The sequence below is a fragment of the Dipodomys spectabilis genome, unplaced genomic scaffold (assembly GCF_019054845.1).
Source record: "Dipodomys spectabilis isolate Male_0828 unplaced genomic scaffold, ASM1905484v1 ptg000276l, whole genome shotgun sequence".
NCBI classification, from domain to species: Eukaryota; Metazoa; Chordata; class Mammalia; order Rodentia; family Heteromyidae; genus Dipodomys; species Dipodomys spectabilis.
Genome location: NW_024870953.1, coordinates 1,783,580 through 1,790,041, shown reverse-complemented (window position 1 = coordinate 1,790,041; position 6,462 = coordinate 1,783,580).

Sequence of the window (6,462 nt, the reverse complement as noted above, 5' to 3'; positions counted from 1 at the left end):
TTCCATTTTAATTTTTTAACTCCCTTATCAAAGATTAGATTGCTAAGAGTTCCAGGAAGATGGCGGAGGAGAAGCTGGAGGCTAATCAAGCTCTCGCATAGAAAGCAGTTTTAGAGTACCAGTGACCAGTCCTAAGCCAGAGAATCACAACAAGTGTGCTATCACAGGACAGAGAGTCAGGCCTGAGAAGGAAAAGCCAGGCAAGGAGACAGATCTGAGCTCTTGCCAGCAGCCGCCACTGCCATGACGGCACGGTGGCGGCGGTGGCCGAACCTGCCATACCTGAATCGCAGAGAGTCCAGGACGAAGGAGCCAGACCCAGCGGGGCAGCGGATTCTAATCAACACCAGCAAGAACCGACAAGGAGCGGACATCTTCATCCTGCAGTTCACAGACCAGAGACGACCCAGGAACCAAGACGGAGTGAGTAGAAGCCTGACGTCCTCACTCTTTCTCAGGGAGCAGAGGAGGGAAGGCCACCCTTCCGCCTCCCCCAGTACCAGAGATCTCCATCTTGGATACCGACAAAGCTCAGTGGAGCTGCTAGCACCAACTCAGGCCCTGGAAGAAATCTAGAGTCACTTAGCAGGTCACAAAAACATAATTGACCTGCCAGACTCAGGTCCACCCAGGGAAAAGTCACCTAGCTCAGGCACCAGCCCCAGAAGTGGCTTTCTGCACTGGGTAATCAGAACCATAGGCTGCGCCTCCCTTTAGCAGCCTTGAAAATCAATTGAAATTCAGTAAACATAAACCCTGAGTGTGGCTCCAGTCTGGGCTCTGTGAGTTTCTCACAAACTAGCCCCTGGGAAAAGCTACTGTTTTCTGAAAGGCCTCAACACTACCCAGAACCTGGCCTTATCACTTCATCTCCAAACTTGAGGAAAGAGCCATCTCCCTCTTTTGTGATATTCAAAGCAGATCTCCCACCCATTGAACTAACCTGGGAGGAGGATCACAAAATCCTGGGTAAAGCAGATCATTTTTCTGCCTGTCCAAACAAACGGACTTAAGAAACCAACCAAGCCACAGGACCACAAGCAGACCAGAGACTCCAACAAGAGGCTGATTACGGACACAAGGGAGATACAGGATTTTTCCCACCTTCCCAAAAAAATCAAAGAACTTTTTTTTTCTGCTTTTTCTTCTTCTTTTTTTTCCTTTTATAAATTTTCTTTTCTTTCGTAAAACTTTTTTTAATTTTTAACTTTTATCTTTTTTGAAAAAAAATTGTTTTCTAGTAACTTTTTTTTCCTCTTATAATTTTTATTTTAGGGACACATGGGTGTGTGCCTTTTTCTTTCTTTTTTTCTCTTGCTTTTTTTTTTAAATTTCTTTTTGTTTTTTTGTTTAGCTCTACTGAACTTCTGATCTTTTTTCTTTCTTTCTAATCCTTTTCACCTTTTCTTCTCTTTCGTTCTTCTTTATGTGACCTAATTGTTCTGCACATCCTCAGATAAACCTGTAGTTGACTATTAGATCCTATCTCCCATTGTGTACACACATAATCCACAAATTTAGTACTCAATTCAAAACTTCTGAGACTTAAATCCCTTAATAGCAGCACTACCTCTTTATACCTATATAATAGTTTAGGTATTTTTATTTTTAAATTTTTCACATCTCCTTTATATCCTTCCCCTTCTCTCATTATATTCACGTTCTTTGAATAGTTTGTTCTCGTGTCTGCATAATATTTGTAATTTTTACTTTTCTATTTTTTTCTGGTCTCTTTTTCCCTTTCTATTTCTTCTTTTTTCACTCTCTCTACTTTCATCCTATCCAAACTATTTCCTGCTCTGAGATTAGGACTTAGTTAAGTTTACTTTCCCTGTACCTTCCCACATCATTCTATTCCTACTTTTTACCCACATTACTCCCTAAACTTAATAATTTCTGGTTTTCCAAATTCTTCTCTGCGGTTCGTAGCCCATTAAAATATATCTGTTGAACTAGATTGTATCTGCAGAATATTGACTGTGGAAATTCTGACTTTGGTTGATGCTTGCCTTAAGATAGAGTTCTAGCACAAAACTGGTGTTATTTAAATCCCAAATGGGCAGAGTAAGCCAGGAAAACACAAGAAAAATGGCAAGTCCGGGGATCTCCACTCCCACTCAAGATAATCACGGACAGAACAGATAATGAATAATCCAGAGGAGAGTTCCCAAACAGTTCTACAAACACTGCTGGGAAATATGATAAACGAAAAGATTGAAAACATACAAAGGACTCTGTATGAGCATGATAGGGGAGAGAGGAGGCAAACAAAAGGTCAATGCAGGAAGAGATTGAAAACCTACAAAGGACTCTGTATGAGTGTGATACGGAGAGAGAGGAGGCAATCCAAAGGTTTATACAGGAATATCATGAGCTTGAGGAAGCTACTCAAAAACAGATACAGGATTTGTGTGAGCAGCTAGAGAATACTCAAAGAGAAAGGCAGGAATGGCATGAAAAGGTTGAGAACAATCAAAGAGAACTACAGGAATGGCATGAATGGGAGGAAGCTAAGCAAAGAGTAATACAGGAATTGAGAGAGCAGGATGAAAATACACAAAGATCACTAAAGGCATTCATGGGTTCCACTAACAAAGAGCTGAAGGAAGTCAGGGAGACCACAAAGGGAATGCTGAATGGAACCCTACAGAAGGAATGGGAGTCCAAGGAAACCATAACCAATCAACAAGGTGATTTGAGAATAAACACCACTGACCACCAAATTAAGAAAGAAAAGAAGTAAATACAAGATCTAAAACAAAGCTTCAACAAAGAATTTGAAGCTATCAAATCTGACCAATTAGAAAGAAAGAAATAAAAAAACAAAGTAAATGTCTTGACACAGGTTAGACCATGAAGAATATCGAATCTCGGGGATTAAAGACAGCCTAGATATTATAGAGAAGGAACATACAACCATCCAAGACAAGTCCAAGAAATATGATAGATCTATCCAACACTTGGAAGACAGCCTCAGATGAGCTAATCTAAGGATAATTGGTGTAGAAGAGCACCTAGAAACAGAAGTGAATTGTCTACGAAATTTGTTTCACAGGATCCTAGCAGAGAATTCCCAAACATGCAAAAAGGTAGGCCTATTCAGATACAAGAAGCTTTTAGAACTCCAAATAGACCAGAACAAAATAGGACATCCCACCGTCACATTATAATCCACACAGGATCAACTCAGACCAAGGAAAAGAGCCTTAAAGCTGTCAAGGAGAAAAGATTAATCACCTATAAAAGGAAACTAATTAGAATCACCTCAGATTTCTCAGCAGAGACAACCAAAGCAAGAAGAGCCTGGAAGGATGTATGACATGCCCTAAAAACAAACAACTATCAACCAAGAATACTGTACCCAGCTAAACTCTCCTTCATAAATGAAGGCCAAATAGAAACCATCCATAGCAAAGAAAAATTGAAACAACACATCTCCACCGAATCAGCCCTACAAAAGATTCTTATAGATGTCCTACTCACAGACAACTAACAAGACCACAATAAAGGCCAAGAAACTGCACCCAAACTGAGAATCCAAGAACCATAGGAAAAACCCAGTTTTTGCAGGCCCCCAAGAAGGTGGATAACATGGCAGGAACTCCCAAATACCTCTCAGTCCTATCTATCAACATTAACGGACTTAACTGTCCTATTAAGCGTCTTGGACTGTCTAGTTGGTTTAAAAAACAAGATCTTTCTATCTGCTGCCTTCAGGAGTCACATCTTGCCCATAAAAACAAACACATTTTCAATGTTAAATGCTGGAACAAAATCTACCAAGCAAACAGCCCCCATAAACAGGCAGGAGTTGCAATCGTAATATCAGATAAAATAGACTTCAAATTAAAATTCGTGAGAAGAGATAAAGAAGGTCCCTACATACTAATTAAGGGAACTCTACTTCAGGAGGATATTACAATTCTAAATATCTATTTGCTAAACAATGGAGCACCCAAATTTATCCAAGAAACATTACTTTCCCTGAAATCCCACATAGAGCCAAAGACATTAATTGTTGGGGATTTTAACACACCACTCTCCCCAATAGATAGATCAACTCGGAAAAAACTCAACAGAGAAACCACAGATATAAACAGCTGCATAGATCAACTAGTTTTAACATACATCTACCGAATATTGCACCCAGGAGCAACAGAACACATGTTTTTCTCAGCAGCACATGGAACATTTTCTAAAATAGACCACATTTTAGGCCACAAAGCAAACTTGTCCAAATTAAGAAACTTTAAAGTTATACCTTGCATTCTCTCTGACCACAAGGGAATAAAATTAGAACTCAACAACAAAAGCCACCAAAGAAAGTCCGGTAATAATGGAGGCTGAACAACACACTGCAGAATCACGAGTGGGTTATGGAAGAAATTAGAAAGGAAATTCAAATGTTAATGCTATTCAACAAAATTGAGCACACAAATTACCAGCTCCTCTAGGACCCAGCAAAGGCAGTACTCAGAGGCAAGTTTATAGCTCTGAGCTCCTACATCAACAAATTGGAGAGATCTGAAACCAACAATTTAATGAGACATCTAAACCTCCTTGAAAAAGAGCAGTAAGATAAAACCCAATCCAGTAGACGGAAAAAAATAATTAAAATTAAATCAATTAAAAGAATTAGAAACCAAAAAAACTATAGAAAGAATCAACAAAACAAAAAGTTGGTTCTTCGAAAAAATTAACAAAATTGACAGACCCTTAGCAAATCTTATCAGAAAAAGAAGAGAACACACCTGAATAAGTAAACTCAGAGATGAGAATGGAAACATCACCACGGAAACAACCAAGATTCAGAACATTATAAGGGAATACTTCTCAAAACTTTATGCTAATAAGTTTGAGAACTTGGCAGAAATGGACCTTTTCCTAGCAAATGTTGACATGCCAAGACTAAACCAAGATTAGTTAAACCATCTTAACAGGCCCCTAACAAGCATTGAAATAGAAACTGCAATAAGAGACCTCCCAGCTAAGATAAGTCCAGGACCATATGGTTTTACAGCAGAATTTTACAAGGCCTTCAAAGCAGAGCTCACACCAATACTCCTCCAACGATTCAATGAAATTGAAAGAGAAAGTTCATTACCGAACACATTCTATGAAGCAATCATAACACTCATCCCAAAACCAGGCAGGGACTCATCAAAGAAAGAGAATTATAGACCAATTTCTTTGATGAACATTGATGCAAATCTTCTCAACAAAATTTTGGCCAATCGACTTCAACAATTCATCCAAAAAATCTTAAAACACGATCAAACAGGGATTCAAAGCTGGTTCAATATATGCAAATCAATTAATATTATTCATCACATCAACAGTAGCAAGGATAAGAACCACATGGTTAACTCAATAGATGCAGAAAAAGCATTCGACCAGATCCAATACCCTTTTATGATGAAGGTTTTGGAAAAATTAAGAATCCATGAAACATTCCTCAATACAATAAAGGCTCTATATGACAAACCTACAGCCAGCATTATAATTAATGGTGAAAAACTAAAGCCATTTCCTCTTAACTCAGGAACAAGACAAGGATGTCCACTCTTTCCACTTCTCTTCAATGTAGTATTAGAATGCCTAGCTACAGCAATAAGAGAAGATGCAAACATAAAGAGTATCCAAATTGGAAAAGAAGAAATAAAACTCTCCCTTTTTGCAGATGACATGATCATGTATTTAAAGAATCCCATAAATTCCACTCCCAAATTCCTCAAGCTGATTCAAAACTTGGGCAAAGTAGCAGGGTATAAAATTAACTCCACAAAATCAATGGTTTTGCTGTATGCCAAAAATGAGAAGAGTGTGGCTAAAATTAGGAAAGCAACTCCATTTGTAATAGCTCCACAAAAAATAAAATACCTCGGAATTAACTTAACCAAAGAAGTGAAGGACCTCTATGATGAAAAATTTTAAAAATTGAAAAAGGAAATCAAAACAGAACTTAGAAAATGCAAAACCTCCCATGCTCCTGGATTGGAAAGATAACATGGTGGAAATGGCAATACTTCCCAAGGCTATCTACAAATTCAATGCGATACCTATCAAAATTCCAACTTCATTCTTCAAGGAAATAGAAGAGGCAATCCAAAAATTCATATGGAACAATAAAAGACCCCGAATAGCAAAAATGCTCCTCAACGGAAAGAACACTGCTGGAGGAATATCAATATGAAATTTCAAACTCTAGTATAAAGCCATAGTAATCAAAACAGCTTGGTACTGGCACAAGAACAGACTTTAGAACCAATGGAATAGAATTGAAAACCCAGAAATGAACCTACAGACCTATAGCCATCTAATCTTCGATTAGGGAGCTAAAAAAAATAGAATGGAAGAAAGACAGCCTCTTCAGTAAATAGTGCTGGCAAAATTGGTTAACTACTTGTAGAAAATTAAAACTAGAACTTTATATATCACCCTGCACCAGAATCAACTCCAATT